The sequence below is a fragment of the Saccopteryx leptura genome, chromosome 11, assembly GCF_036850995.1.
Source record: "Saccopteryx leptura isolate mSacLep1 chromosome 11, mSacLep1_pri_phased_curated, whole genome shotgun sequence".
NCBI lineage: Eukaryota > Metazoa > Chordata > Mammalia > Chiroptera > Emballonuridae > Saccopteryx > Saccopteryx leptura.
In genome coordinates, this window is record NC_089513.1 from 27884790 (window position 1) to 27902447 (window position 17658).

Here is a 17658-nt window from a genome sequence, read left to right on the forward strand (position 1 = left end):
ATAGAAAGGGGCATTTGAAAGTTAATGTTAGGGACTCAATAGCAAGTTCTCTTTATCTCTTCACTGCTTCACTAGAGTTACATCCTCTTGGGACTCTCTCAGACACACAGTGGGAGCTGAGCAATTTTTTTCTATACTTTAGTAATACTCCAAACTTTTTTCTATTGCAGCATAATGTGTTATATACTAATACAATTTTTTACTTGCAATTTTGTCTCCTCACTAAATGAAAACTTCAAGGAAAGGATTCTAGTCTCTTTACTTCTTTCATGAGCATCATGCTGGGCATATCGTAAGTGCACAGAAAATATTTTTCAAATGATAGAATAAATAAAAGCCAAAACATAAATAAATAATGGAATAGTATTATGATAGTCTATGTATTAAACTCCCACAATTTCTTGTAACATCTAAATCAGAATATAATTCACATGCATTGTTATTCCTGGCAAGAACCAGTAGCAAATTGCTGCTAAAGGTATAATACAAATAAACAGTCAGTCAGAGACTTGAAATTATAAAGGAAATTTTTGTCAGTGATACATAACTCCCAAATCAAAGAGTAGGTAAGAGCATACATCTCATCTTAATCACTTCAGGATGAGCCTGGAACCAATAAAGATAAACTAGTAAGGTCCAGCTGCACTTTAGAGCTGTTATTTTAAGATGCTTCAGTATAAAATGAACTAGATGCACATAGTAAATTATTAATAGGCTGCTTTATAAGCCCCAGACAAGGCAAAAACTATTGGGAGAGGAAAACTATAAGACAAGTGGATCAAAGGATGTGATTTGATCAACAGTCTCCCAAGAGCCTTTCAGCTTTCCACCTCCTTAAATCAAGGACTTTTAGTTGCAATTACAATGAACTGAGTTGAAGCAGTGTTCAGACAACTTGGAAGTAGGCAACATGTCACTGGTTCAAGCCCAAAATACATCTAATTTGGTTCTATTTATCTGAATGGTGGGATGTATTTTTCTGAGATTCATTTTAGCTTCTCTGAGATCCATGCCCCATCCCAGCAATTTGAAGCCAATTTCAAGTCAACTAGTTCCTATTTTGAAATGTGTTGAGTAAATCAATAACAATGAGTAGGTAATTGATGGTTTAGCTTTTCTTCCCAACTCAACAAATCTCAGATTTGGAACAAAAAAATTTTTTTTCCAGTCCCTGACACTTAGCCTAGTGAGTAAGAGTCGGGAAACTCTTACTTTACAGAAAAGAATATGTGCATATTTTTTATATTTACATGTCATTTTACACTAGTTTTTTGTTTGTTTTAACAAATAAGCTGTCCTGATTGTCCTTACAACAGCCTTGTGAAATAATAACATATGCATTATCATCCTTATTTTCAACCTGAGCAAACTTAAGCTTATTGGAATGAATATCAACCATCCATGGATATAGAAGCTACCTAAGAATGAACAGAAGAATACTTGTTTATTTTTTGGACTAAGAGAAATAACCAGAAATCACTGCATATCTTTAGGGGGCACAGTGTCAGGGGAGCCTTGAGACAAAGTATTTCCTGGAATTTTGAAATGGTGTTTTAGGAAGAATGCAATATATTTATGGGTTTATTGCAGCCTGCAGAATATTTTCCAACTGCATCACTCAAGATTTGATCAGAAAACTGGAACTACTAAAAATGATATATACATATATGGATACATAGAGAATTTAATAGGAAATTAAATTCAAATTTGAAAACTTGATGCAATACTGTTTTCTTTGCATCTAAGCCTGAAAGAGTCAAGGCAGGCAGTCAGGAAGGGATGGATGATAGTGGAGTAAGGAAAAGCAAAATCATGAGTTTGAACTAGTTCCAACTGGATGATGTGAAACTCATGTTTATTTCTCCCTACCTCTAATCTTTAAGCTTCAATGATGTGAGTGACTGTATGGAAAATCTGGTAGGTATCCTTTGTCAAGGAGCAAAGAATACGCCAGTAATAGAAGTTGGAAAAGCTGAAGAGAAACCAGTGGGAACCAAAGGAGCTTCAGGCCCAAGACTACCTCACCTATAGCAGGATGAGCCCACACATCAGTAAGTGACAGTGTACATGAGTCTTTGGGACCCCTGAGTTGACCTTCCTGACTTAAATTTTAGTTTTACTCTTTATTCTCTGAATCTCAAAATATTGGTTGGAGCCCATGCAATTTCAGAACTAGAAAGGGAAGGGAAATATGGAAAACAAAGTTCCAGATTAGCAATAATGAACTGATACAAATTTACACTACCATTGTGTATGTGTGTGTGTGAAATGAATGTAAAATATATGAAGAAGAGAAGATATCTAATCTATAAGTATTAAAAACTAACAAAATCAATGTCAAGAAAATGTGTTCTTTTTATTGACTATTTAATAGATATAAGCACTGTGATGAAGTTAGGGTGTCAAGAGTTTAGATTCTAGGAAGATTTGTGTAAGGTAACATTTGAGGCGTGAGGTTAAAATGAATAAGATGAGGGTAAAGACAGCTGTTTTCTCCAAGCAATGGACCCAGCTTCTAACTTCATCAAGTGACTTAACAATATAAATATATGTTACCAAACTGTTGAAGAGATTGTGTCCTCTAAGAATTGTGGATACCACCACATTATAAAGGGATAGAAATAATGAAGACCACAGAAAGGTGAGAAAAATGAAAAAGAGTAGTATCAATAACAGCTGGACTGTCAGCTTTCAGTTGTGGCCTCCAGTTAAATATTGACAAATAGAAGCAGTATTGGTTGGCAAGTTCCTAATGTTTTCCCCTTAAGAAAAAATATTGCTTTGTAAAAAACAGATAGGCTTTACCAAGAGTATTTTCCACTCTAAGTTTGCTAAGAATTATATTCATATTTTTCTTAAAAGTTTATTTAGCCTCTTCTGTAAAACTGTCTGGAACTAATGTTTTATTTCTGTGAATTTTAAAAACTATTTACTCAAATTTTTCACAGATATAAGACTATTGAGGGTTTCTATTTCTTCTTGCTTTTATTCAGGTAAATTTATTTTTATACAAATGTGTCTATTTGACTAAGTCTTCAAATTTTATGGCATACTAACTTATCTTTATAGTTCTATTCTATTATATTCATGTAATATTGTTTATCTGTGTGTTTTCTGTTTTACTTCATTAATCTCATCATAGATTTGCATAGTTTATTAATTGTGTAAAACTGAATTTTGGTTTTTGTGAACTTCTGTTTTCTATTATCTATGTTATTCAATTTTACATTTTTTTTAAGTGTTTTCTGTATTTTAGTTCTCTCTCTCCTACTACATTTCTTGGGTATTGTTCCTCTTCAAAGTCTTAACTTGAATGCTTAGTTAATTTATTTTTAGCTTTTCTGTACCTGTACTGTATGAATTTAAGGCTGAGTGTTAAAGAAAATAATGTTTTTAACTATATCCCACAAGTTCTGTGGTGCATTTATTAAACTTTGAGTTTTAATATTTTAAATTGTATGATTTATTTTTACTCTCTAGAATGACTTTAAAATTTAAAAAAATAGGGAAATTAAATTATAGTTTTGGTATTGCCTTTTTATATTGTGGTAAGAAAAAAATTTGTGCATGAATACATTCTTGTTGTTCAATGAAATAATTTTTTTTCTCTTAAATCATGTTGATTTTTGTAACTCTTCAATGTTTCCCCAAGAAAAAGTGTTTACTACTGTAGGTAAAGACATTTGTCCATGTCTACTAGGTAAAGATCATTAATCTTCTTGTTCAAAATATCTGTAGCTTTATTTTGGTGATGCAGGGAGCTAATTGACTTTTCAATATTTTAAATTGATTTTTAAATATTCCATTATGCTGGTCAATTTGCCAATTTCTGTATTTCTTTCAAAACTTCACATATATTTTGAGAATATTTTATTAAATGTACACATTGTTATATATTTTTAATTGAACATTTTATCATTATAGAATGGCCTCGTTCCCTACTAACAAAGTAATTTTAAAATCTATTTTGCTCAAGATCAATATAATTATATTGGCTTTTTCTTCTTTAGTCTTTACTTGTTTATCTTTCTCTATTTCTTTCAATATTTTTATTGTTCTTCTGATAAATGGTATAAAGCTAAACTATCTTTTGTCTAATTTTAGAGTATATTTTACATGACCTTAAAGGTCTATTATTTTTTCATAATTACTTATTTGAATATGTTTCTAACAATTTTACTTTCAATTATATGTTTATCATTTTTCTGATTCTTTTTTCCTCCTTTCTTTTTTTAAATTAACAAAGATGGTGCTCATGTTCATTTTTGCATTTTAAACATCATATTTTTAGAGTTTATATTTATCTTTCTTATGAATATTTAAAGTCTATAATACAGAAAATATTTTGTCACACTTTCAAAAAATCAAAGGACCTTGCAGCAGTTTATTTCTGAGTTCTGTCTTCTGACTATAGAACTATTTTTGCAACACATTTTAGTATCTGAGATACAGGGTGGGGCAAAAATAGGCTTACAGTTGTGAGAGTATGCAAAATGAAATTAATTTTGTATTATTATGTATTAATGAATGTATTATTTTCCATACAAATGACTGTAGACCTACTTTTGCCACACTTGTATATATATTTTAATTTTCAGATGGTAAATTGTTTATGTATGTATACATAAAATCATTCATGTGTGTGTGTGTGTGTGCGTGCACATGCATGGTATTATACTTATATAACATTTCTGCCCAAATATCAAATTGTGCTTTTCAGATGATGCCTATCCATTAAAAATATATTTGGTGAAGGATATTTTCTGGCATACATCTGTTGATCTATACATTTATACTTATTTTATTACCATACTTGAAAGAGAATTTTGGTGTAAACATATTTCTAAGTTGACAGTTATTTTCTCTTCAAATATTGAATGTATTTTTCCATTGTCTTCTGGCTACCCTTTTAGTGTTGAAAATTCCTTTGTGGTTGAGCTGTATTTTCTCCTGTGACTATTTTTAAGATAGTGTCTTATTTTTTTATGTTCTTCCATTATACTATAATGTTTCTTTGTATATAGTTCTTCATAATTTTTCTGCTTGAGATATATTATATTTTATTCATCTATCTATTCATGCTTTTACTCAACTCTGAAATATTGTGATGATGATCTTTATAAATATTGACCTTTGTCATTTTCTCTGGTGTTTTTTTTTTTGAATATCCAATTAATAGCATTTGATCAATTTTTTTCTATTTTCTGTATATCTTACATGCTTTTTATAATTTCTCTTATATACTTCTATATTTTTTATTCTTATTAATTTCATTATGAACACTACTGTTTTTGCTTCTTTGGACACTCATGTGTTGTAGCTTATCTATTCTTGCACTTATATTTTCTGGCACACATTGTTGATCTTTGATTGTGGGATGATTGGATGATAGTAAGCCACCTAAACTCTGTGTGAATGCATGAGGAATATTTTCCTTCAAGTTAAATTTGCATATGCTTCTTCTGGACACCAGAGAATGCTAATGACACCAATTTAGTCCCCAACTTGGGGTCCTAGCTCAATATAGATATTTTAGGCTTAATTCCAATAGCTTACTGATAGACAATGGCTCAGTACCAAGATCTCAGTGATACTATTGGCATCTCCTTTAGGAAAGCCATGTACTCTTGTCTGCTCACCACTTTCTTAGCACTTATGCTCTTGGTTTTGTCTCTGGATACAGTTCATTCTTGTTCTTACTCTTCTATTAGTTTTTTTTATTTTTCTTTCCCTTTCCTTACTTTTCTAATCCCTCTTCTCTCCCTCTCTTCTTTCTTTTTCTTTCTTCTGGACATCAGGGAGCTTTATAGACATTCTCTATACTTTACAATTCCAGTAATCAAGTTACTCAGTTTTAAAGTTGTTGTTTGTTTGTTTTTTTTTTTTTAAATCTAATGGTTCCAGATTGGATGGATCTCTCATATTACTTAATCATATTTCAGTTCAGCCATAGAACATACATTTTTTCTTTGATTCTAGAATATTCTCATTCATTATCTCTTTGAATGTAATTTCTTTTCCATTTCTTCTGTTAGAGATGTAAGTAGTAGTAGTAGTAGAGTCAGTAATAGTTCTCCTGGTAGTATGCTATATGATATTTTTAGTGATTTTGAGTAAAGATAGAGATTAATCTAGAAGAATAATCCAGAGCAGTCTTATAAGAACAAATAAAAGCATATTAAAGTAGCGTGTATTCTAAAGAATTTAGAATATTTAGAATATTGTATTATAAAGAATTTAGGTAAGGAAAAAGAAAAGAGCAGTTTTTAATACTGGCCTTAGGAAATTCTTAGCAGAATAGAACTGGCATCCTGTACTTTTTATAAGTCAAATTAAACCTTCAAAGGGGAATAGTTCATGGGGAGTAGGTACCAGAGGAAGTGTTGACAAGGGCTTGCCACTGAGCAGAGTCAGAAGTAACACTCTTTTAAAAGAAAATCATCATTAAAAGAAGAAAGCAATCATAAAGTTACCATCAGCACTTTTGAGTGTCTTCATTTTTCTCTTCTCAATTAATTGATTCTTTTGCCTATTCCTCAAACTCCATTTTTTTTTCATACTGAAATCTATTTACTTGGTCTCTCAACATGTAAACATGAGTAAACATCAAGTCACATTTGTTACCACCTCCTATTAATGTTTCCTTCTTTGCATCTGTAGGCTCATTTATTTATCTTCGTGCTCACTGCATTAGTCACCACTGATTCACCAGGACAACTGCAAATTGGTTTGCCTGCCTCCCACCCAAAGGAAAAACTTGCATAGCTTTCCCAACTTGTTTCCTCAAGTTCAAATTTGATCCTGCCCCTTTCCTCTTTGTCTTCTGATATCTCACTCTTAGCTCTCTGTTGTACCTCCTTTACCCGTATTCCCCTCTTATACTCCCATGCCACACTGGATGCAGCCATTTCCCAAAATACCATGATATTTGATATGGGTTATCACACATTTTATTAACTTTGGGAGATCAGAATGAAGTGATTCTATCCCAGGGCAGCACAGATAATACATCATATGGTAGAAATACATATTTCAAATCACCAGACTCTGCCTTGGGAGTTTTCCCTTTTGTAATCAAGTCAGTCAGTCAAGGGACTGATCTAAGAAAGAGTCATCTGCCTAGAGATCATTCTTGCTTCTCCCTTAGAGGGTGAGCATGGTTTTCAGAGATACATTTTTTTCCTCTGATATTATGGGATATAGGAGGTTTTTTCTGGGCTGCTTCCTTCCTCCTTCCTCACATACCACACCCACCATCATATAATCGTTCTTTCACCTATGCAGCAAGAGGCTGTCGGCTGCATGCCCTTACTGCTTTCCCCAATCTCCTGAAACTCATGAAAGTTCCACGTCCGGTGACCTATCCTCTTGACCCTTGACAGTACTACTGCCTTGAATTCTTTATTATCACCTTTGTAACACCAGGTGGACTATTTGTCTCTTTTTCAAGAATACCTATGCTTTTCACACATAAGTATTGCTTCCTGGTACCAATCAATACAGGAGCTAGAACAAGGTATGTATGTTATACATTTTTTTTGAATAAAAGATTTTCTGTCCCTTAAATTCCTTCAAATATATCTAAGTGAAATGAATGCTGCCTTCTTAATAACAGTAGAAGAAATATTTTATTAGTATAATAAAATGAAATCACAAGAAAGTATTATAAAATAATAATCACTAGCACAAGAATACTAAAATATGTTTATGAATGCCATGCACTTTACAAGTATTATCACTAACCTTCACTATAATTCTGGGAAGTACACATTAATATCCTGAATTTTTAGAGGAACAAATTAGTCTCAGACCTAGTAAATAAAGTGCCAAAAAATAAACCATTTAGAATTTATATTAGGATATAGTTCCCTAGAAGATCATCTTTGTAGTTACAAATTATGCAGCTTTTTGTTTGTTTATTTACTTCTTGGATTTGATGTATACTATTGTATAATTAAGCCTTTATCCTTCATAGCTAATTAAAATTTCAAGAAATATTGGGAGTTTCAAGGGCTACAATAGGAATTTTATTTTATTTAATTGGTACCAGGTTGGAGATTATAGTGTTTGACTAAACTTTAGGCAAAGAAATCATTTTCCAAAGACAAGAAGGGAATCGAGGTAAGCTCAGTCCCAATTTCCAGTGTTGAGTGTTGAATCCCAGCTCTCCTACTGCAGCATTAGTCTCCCTATGATGCACTTTAGTGTCTTGGCCAATCAAGTGTATAATTGTCCAAAGGAACTGATGTCTTTATTTCAATGAAAACACAATTTCACAGCCTGAGTAAGACTTTTTTAGAATTATCCAAAATTGCCATTTCACTCTATACTTTCATCCTAACTCATTCAAATTTGTTGTCTTAACTGCCTGCAGAATTTACTGTTTAGATGGGATAAAGAGACCATTTCAGTTCAAACATACCTTGGCCTCATATCACATGTGCTCCCTCCCAGTATAAAAGGACAGGTGAGCATGAGAATCCTTGAGTAGGGGCCAGGCAGGCAGGTATTTGTGAATATGTGCAACAAATATTGAGTAACCTACCTTCTATACAATACTATGTAAGGCTCTGTGGAAATAATAGTAAAAATGGCGAGGGGAGCATTATTCCTGTTCTAAGTGAGCATATGAGACATATCAGAGCTTAACAGGCAATTAAAGATTCTTTTTAAGATTTTTTTAATTTATTCATTTTAGAGAAGAGAGACAGTAGAGAGAGAAGGGAGGGAGGAGCAGGAAGCATCAATTCCTATATGTGCCTTGACTGGGCAAGCCCAAGTTTTCAAACTGGCAACCTCAGCGTTCCAGGTCAACACTTTATCCACTGCACCACCACAGGTCAGGCTTAACAGGCAATTAAAATGCAATTAAAGTCACCCTGTGGGTAAGGCAGGTGGGAGGGAGATGTCTGTGGATCCCACCACAGCTATCCTTCCCTAGGCTGGGAGGATTCAGGATGGCTTTCAAGAGGAAGTGTTTTCTCACTGGGACAACTCCACAGAGAATCACGAAGGAAGAGCATGGTAGGAGGAAGGAAGCATATGAAAAAAGGTTAATGATAAGGAATTATGTCAGTTTCAGAAAAACTGAGATGTGACTAGAGAGAGATTGTGATCCAGATCAACATGTAAAACAAAGTAGGGGTCAAGGGAGCACAGGAGAGTATTTAAAAAGTCTCCTTGTAAAATAAATAAATAAAGAAATAAATCCAATACTTATTGCTTCCTAATATTATATACCATTTGAACTGTATTTTTTGGAGTCCTTTGTTACCTGTTATCTCCTAGAGTCTCCCATTAAAATGCAAATGTATTTGGAAGGTGTATTAATCAAAGCCCTTTTATAAGCTAAGAACTCAGTGGATGTGAGAATAGCTGAGAAGTGTAGGTGGAAAATTGCCAAAGGAGACTTCACCCATTCTACAATTTTGCTGCAGGCCACAGCCACTTGTAATTATCATACCCCCTTCTACTCCCTGGGAGGAACTGTATTAATGCTTCAGTGCCAAGACCTTAAGGCAGGGGCTTCCGGGCTGGCTGGAAGCAAACAGTAGAGCAAATGCCATAAGCACATCCTCAATAGATTTCCACCAATTTCTGTAGACTCTGAGATGTGATTCCAAAGTTTTCTGGGTAAGCATCCAACTCTGGCCTCATGAGATTCACCCATCACTAGTCTTTAATCCTTTCAAATGCTTGGAAATGATAATCATATTCCTCTTCCCTTGAGCTATGAAGATTGCATTTTACTTGGTTCTTTGTAAATCAATCCTTCCTGACACATAGGCAATGCCTTAGCAGCAGACAGATTTACGATTGCATTGTTAATTTAGGACAAGATCGTGTATTTCCACATACACATTACTTAAAAAAAAACAAGCTAAATGGATAAGCAGGAAGAACAACTGTGTCATATCCAAATACAGAGTCATCGATTCTGGATATCTATACATATTGTTCATTCATCTCTTAACCTTGGAGACATAATAGGAAACCCTTAAAATGGGATGTGTAATTAATTCTACCCTCTCAGTATCCACAGCATTCTTTATTTCATTGTTTTCATCAGCTTTCTCAGCTGCCCATGTGAAATTCTGAGCATAAAAACAATTTTTTTTCAGAAACACAGGTGAGCTTAATGGGACTTAATAGGCAGCTAATAGTAGGGGGTCATATAGATAAAAGGATGGGGAATGTATGGCCAGTAATTGTGGTTGTCACAGCCACCAGGCATGTGCAGGTTCTCATTAAATTCAGACAGATGGTAGAGAAACAGCGGAGCTAAAAACTGGTGGGCCATACCTTCTATTCTAGCCTCGCACCTGGCCAGTGAGGAAACACAAACACACAAAAAGTTCCAAAACCCACTCATTCAGTGCTCAAAAAGCAACTGACACATCCAGGTTTTCCTAGACTCAAAGGCCCCCGCTAGCTCAATCACATCTAGTTCCCCATCTCCTTCTCCTGTACAAACTGGCTTCTCCTTTAGCACCCCGCCATCTTGGCTGCTTTTCTGCGAAAACATGGCCTCCTTCCTTCTCCTTCTTCTTAAAATTTTTGGTGTGAAATCTCTACTCCAGCAACATTAGCATAACAAAGCTCCTCCCCAAGCTGGAGGTAATTAGCAGTTTCACCTAGCAGCGCCATTCATGTGGGGAGCAGCCATTTTTAACAATAGAAGTGAGCAAAATCAAATAACAAAAATCTTACAAACTTATTTTCCCAAAGGCAAGAAGAACGCTGAGTGGGTGGCCTTTATAGATGGGTTTAGACAATGTCCCTAAGGACAGTATAAACACCTAACTTTACCATAATTCATTTCTTTTCATGTTAATGCTGATGTGGTTGATAAATTAAGACAATTTTGGAAGAGATCCAAAGCATCTATATAAGATTTAGACAAGTTTGAATTCAGGCTTCACATGGCTATTTCTTTTTCTCAAACCAGCAGTGTATGTACAGAATAATGGAAGAATGCCTGAAGTGATAAAATCAGAGGATCATTTGCATTTTATTTATTTGAAATATATAGAATTGTGAGATTACTGAAACCCACTGTACTTCTCATGATATAGTAATCTATTTTGAAAAAAATGACGTAATTCTAAGATCCATTTTTAGACATATAGGGAATAAAATTACCAAATTTATTCGACTCTTCCCCATCCTCCCTTTTAAAACCTTTTTTTCCAGAATAGATATTTGCTTTTGGCTGTTGACTTGATGAAATGAATGAGATAATTGCCAAATTTGACTTTATTATGTGCCCATGTAGACACAGTCTAATTTGACCATATAATGAAATGTTTAAATATATCCATACATTTTGCACAAAATGAAACCTCACACCAATCCTCCTCCTAGAACTTGGTCACTAGGGTATTTAAAGATGCACAACTGCAGCTGATGCAGAAGTTCTTTCCCAGATGTTCAATTTGACCCGGGGCAGCTCAATCAAAGTTTGTAAGGTTTCCAACATTCCTAGTGGGAATTTTCAGAAAAGGAGGCATATGGATTATTCTGGCAAGTGGATATGCAGACAGAAACTCCTGTGCAATGACTCCGGAACTTGAAATCTCCCTGAGAGCAAGTCAAATAATAACACTATTTGTAACAATAATATTAATAAATAATGAAAGAAGCAGTGCTAATGCTTTTCAAGGAAGTGCATCAACAATCCATCAAGCAGTGAGAGTGAAGGAAGTGAGGCTTACTGCTGAGAGCCAAAGCAGAGACACGGGAGAGAAAATAAAGAGAAAAACACAAAAGGGGCTAAAGCCTCATGTGTGACAATTACGTGGTTGGGAGAGAGACAGGCAGAGATTGAGAGGACACTCTCAAAGATTACTGCCCACATCCCGGGTCAGCCAGCTTTCATGCCATGTCTTCAGGCCAAGATGTCCAAGCCATGAGGAAAACAAAACAAGCAAATCATTTTTATTTTGGAGCAATTAAATCCAAACCGATAGTTACACATTGAGAGTTGATCATGTGTTCAGCAGACTCCTGGGCGCTTTAGGGAAAGGAGTTGAGGGCTTTAGACCCGGTTCTAAAATTGTTTTTGTGAAATTATGCAAGTCAATGGGGTATTTAAATCTGTAAAAATAGTGCAGTTAGCCCTGGCCAGGTAGCTCAATTGATTAGAGCATCTTCCTGATACACCAAGGTTGCAAGTTTGATCCCTGGTCAGGACACATTCAAGAATCAACCAATAAATGCATAAATAAGTGGAACAGCAAATCAATGTTTCTCTCTCCTCATTGTTCTCCAATATTAATAAAAAATATTAATGCAGTTAACTTCCACATTCATTCATTCTTTCATAAGATATAGTGTCTTTATCTCCCTTCTTCACCCAAGAAGGATAACAAAACCAGTTGAAGGTTAAAACGTGTATAAATATGAAATTATTAGAAATAGCAATGAACCTGTGCACAATCTGTGGATTAAATACTGTGTTGTGATGTAGGCAGTGCAGTTATTCTAAGAAAGGAGAGCTCAGTGATGGAAGGAATGTAGGGTAAAGATGGACCTGAGCCTGAAAGATCTTATTAATGAGGGAGGATTTCTGGGGACATCCTTCCAAAATTCAAAACAGCAAAACATGAATTAATGTACTAGAAGAATTACCACACAGACTTGGATCAGAAAGGGATTGTACTGAGTATAAAAGATTAGAGCAATGGAAAATACTACTGCACGAGAGAGGTAGAACTACGGCTATTAAAAAGACACCAAGAATGTTGAATATTTGCTCACTCTTCATTTTGTTGTTGGTGTGCAATGACCTGAATTCTTGAATTCATTAAAGAAAGGTCTTTATTCATTAATTCTGCCTCCCCTTTACACACATCAACCAATATCTCTCTCCCCTCTCTGGAAATTACATAGATCTGTCAGTATGCCTGTGGGTGCTTTGTTGTGGTGACATAATGTGTGTTACACACAGAAAACCCTGCTCTTTTCTCCTCAAAGAACATATCAAGGTGTGTTTATAAGTACTGGTATAGGGCATGCAGAGGTGGTTGCCTGGGGAGTTAGAAAGTGGAGAAGCTGTGGAATGAGTGGAATGTGTGCTTGAGAACAATCTATGGTTCAAACCTGAGAAAGAAAATCTAACATTTAGCCACAGAGCATAGATAAAGTTGAAAATGGAACAAAAGGTAAAAATAAAAATAAAAGTGATTACTAGTGCTGGCTAAAGAAATAGAAATGCAGACCTGGCCAGTTAGCTCAATGGATAGAGCATCGGCCCAGCATGTGGACGTCTTGGGTTCAGTCCCTGGTCAGGGCACATGTGAGGAGTGACCACCTGCTTTTCTCCCGCTTCTTCTCCCCCTTCTCTCCCTCTTCCTCCTTTGCAGCCAGTGGCTCCGTTGTTCAGAGGGTCAGCCTCAGGTGCTAAAGATAGCTTGATTGATTCTATCATTGGCCCCAGATGGGGATTACCAGGTGTATCCTGGTGGGGGCACATGTAGGAGTCTGTTTCACTATCTCCTCTCCTCTCAAAAAAAAAAAAAAAAAAAAAAAAAAAAGGGAGAAATGGAAAAGCAAAGAGAAGGCATCCAAGACATGTGCCATAGCTTAAGAATTTAGATACTTGTCTTCATTAGGAACAAGCCATGTATTCAAGGGGAAAATTTCTCTGAATGGCATGTGGTGTATATACTTAATTTTCAAACAATATTTACACAATATTCTCACTTGAATTTTTCTCTTTGGGACTGTGAGGCTATATTTGTATTTTTCTGTCTTAATATCCCTAATCAATAGCGTATGTTTTGTTTTGTTCTTTTTGCTGGGCCCTCATTCTTTCATGTTTCTTAAATGCTGGTATTCTGAAGCCTTAAGTGGAATGATTGCAAAGAAATAAGCTGCTTTTTTCATACACATACTTTAAACATAGTAGCATTCTTTATCCTTTGTGCTTTCATTTCATGAAATGCAAAGACCTGTCTATTACTATCACACTTTATTTGCATGCGTGTCAATGTATATCTGCACTCCTCAACTCTAAATCCTTGAAGTCATGAGCCATTGTTGACAGAAAAAATAAGCATATCAATGGGTTAATGAAGGCATGCAAAAATAAATCTTTGTTTTCGCCCATATGGTACAGAGAGGTCTTTCAAGAAAATCTTTGAAACATAGCCCAGTAGCGTAATGCTCTTCTACTTGCCTTTTTATCTATTTGCACGTACCATCTTAGCTTTCATCCTGCTATAGGTCACCATCACCTCTTGTCAAACATTTGAAATTATTCTCTGCATCTATTATTGATTGCATCTGATCCATTCTGACAATGCAGATACAGAGATTGCTTCACAAACAAATGTGATTCTGCTAAATTCTCACCCCAACCCCACATTAAAACCTTCAATTATTCTCTCTTGTTCTGAGAATAAAAGTAAAAATTCACACCACAATTTAAAATAGTATTTTAAGTATTTGAAAAGAAACCAATTAGTGGATGACAATGCAGTCTTTTTAAAGGAACAGAACAAAAAGAGTAGAAAATATCAAAGAACACCATCCATATTTAGAGTGATTTTAAGCACACATATACATGGTTATGGGCTTTCAATGTATAAAATGTAGTTTTTACTGTAGATCATAGTTTAATGACTGTGCAAACTCTGCCCTCTGCCGATCTTGCCATTTGCATTGCCTGCTCTTCTTTGTCCTCCGCTGCCCACATTAATCTTCCCTCCCTAGGTAGCCATTGCATCACTTCTAGCTCAAAGACTTTGTGCATCAAATTCCCCTTCTATATCTTTTAACTGCTTAAAATATCCTCTAATTATAGTCTAAACAAAACTTCAGAGAAATTGTCTCAACCCTAAGATGCAATTTGTTTTCCCTTTTATGTATTGTCTTGACATCCTAAGTGTTTGATATGTTTTTGTAAAATGGATTCTTTGTCCTGGTACATTATTTATTCAGCGATATTATATGGTTATCATGAAACCATTGTTAGCGTCAGACTTTAGTCACCTAGGTTTATCATTTTTTTTTTAAAATGCCCTGGCCAGATAGCTCAGTTGGTTAGAGCATGGTCTTCAAGCACAGAGGTTGCCGATTTGATCCCTGGTCAGGGCACATACAGGAACAGATCAATGTTCCTGTCTCTCGCCTTTCCTCTCTCTTTCTCTCTCTCTCTCACTCTCTCTTCTGCTACTTTAACAGAAAAAAACATTTACAGAAATGGTTATTTATCATAGCTGCCCATTGTATTGTCTCAAATCAATACAATGAACATTTAAAAATGCCCTGACTTTCTCCTAATGTATGAGGAATATCAGGACATATTCTTTGTCGTGGTAGTGTGCTTTATATACGGGATAACAGGATTTTGGAGAATTCAATATTTGTGAATTAATTTCTCCTATTTTATCAAAATAGCCACTTCTAGCATAGGCTGTTTCATTTTCTTCTGTTTAATAAGCTGTTTACTTATAATTTAGTGCTGAGACTGTCTGTTCTTTTCAAGCTCCAGTGGAACTCAGAATCTCCTTTTGGTTCTTCAGGAACTGTCCCTGTATTCAGTCTCTACTTTAATTCATGGTTCCATCTATGAAAACACCTATCCCCAGCCATTCAAACAAAAAGCATTTATTGTACATTAGATGAAGATATTTTAACAGAAAAAAAACTTAAAATTGATGATAAAAAAGAGAAGTTGATTTCTCTCTCAATAACAGTCTAAGGTGAGGATTTCAGGGTGTCCGTGACTCAACTCCAGGAGAGATCTATGCTGATGGGAATTCTGTCTTAAACACTAAGGCACTGTCCTTATGGCATACACAATACTAGCACAGTGGGGAAAGGAAATTCAGGACAGGAAGAGTCATCTTAAACGAATGAAGTGGAAACTCACATTTTATCTGCTCATAGTCCATTGATAAGCGTTTGATCACATGGGCAAACCTAGCTGAAAGAGAGGCTGGGAATCATAGCCCCAGAGAGAATTACCATCTTCACTTCTGTTACTATGGAAGAAGGGGAAAGCAGATTTAGTGAGACAGTTATCATTCTTTATTTTATCAACCTGAGAAAGGAGGCATGTGAAATGTAAGGAAAAATGAATATTGGATTCTGTTATGATACTGAAATTCAATAGGAGAGGATAAAATAGTATAGAAATAGCTGTAACACTGCAAAAATTCTGTCAGTGGTTTGTAGGAGTCATAAATGTTACAGAAATACACAAAAAGAGAGAAAAGTTAAAGATTGTGTGACTGAAAATTTCAGGACATTGAAGAGAGGTAAGCTGAGTCTTGAAGAATGAGGCTTTAGCAGGTAAAAGTAATTGTCAAAATTTCCTTTTCCCCAAAGCTCTCTGTTGTTTACTTATTGTCTTCCTAAACATACATTTTCTATCCTCTTTAAATTATAAAACCACATACACAAGAACATCATATTTACAGAAATGGTTATTTATCATAGCTGCCCAATGTCCTATATTTCTCACAAAACTTAAAATTTTGTGAGAAACACATATTTATAGAATTGAATTAATGGAAAAGCACCCCTTTGGGGACTCTAAACTATTTTTATTAATAGTGGGGGAAATATAAACTCATCCTTGAGATCTCATTTCATCTATGTGGAAACACTGGATCAATGGCTCTGAATAAGTTGGCATATGAGTTAAGTCAAAAGCTGCACGTAGGCCCTGAGCCCACAGATATTAGTCAAAATCAGAAGGTGGTCAGAAGGCTGCAGGAGAAACCTGCTGTTCATTATGGCCAGGTCAGAGATGATGCCATTACCACATATTGCCACCAAGGTGACACAGAAAATGTCTGCTTTGTCATGCATTTGTTCAGGGTCGAACATAATGCAGTGCTCATAGTAATGGATATTCACAGCGTTCTGTGCCAGTATGCACATCCTTTGTTAATATATGTTGAAAAGAAAAACTAAATGGGACCATTACATTGTCTATCACAAGAAAAGAAAAAAAAATTTTCTACTGCTTCAACCAACTAGACATTTATACTCCTGCAGGATATTTGAGAGCCATTCTCTGGACTACCCACAGAAATTCTGACAGTGGATATGACAAACATATTAACTTCTACTTCTTATAATCTAACTAAGTAGGCCTAACCTTTCAGGGGTCTGAGATGTTACCTGGCTCAGCTGGGTATCTGCCAATCTTCCTTGCCCATCTGCTGCCCCTCCAACCCAGTATTCCACCCCCAACTGGTATTTCAAAGGCATAATGTTTTCAAATTCTCAAAAATTTTTAAAATGACCACAGTAGGTAGGAGTGTACCACCTGGTTCCTGATTCAACAGATGGTAAGGAGACACTGTTGGTAGCCACTCCATGAGAAATGGGGAACATTAACATCCAATCACAATTCATATGCTTTCTTCAACCATTTTCATGGGCTGAATTACCTCTCAAAGCAACTCACAGCTTTTGTTAATTGTGTGGATATTATTAGCATAATTTTACTCTCATCCACATGACCCCTTGACTTTTCTTTTCTGATCTTTGTTTTGTCTTACTGCTTTCTTTCAAATAAAATTATATGACTATTCAATGTGATATACTACAGTAATTGAGTGCCATATGCAGGTGTATTTACCATTCAATCTTCAGTGATTAAGAGTGTACCCTCCAGGGGTAGAGCGTCGGCCTGGCGTG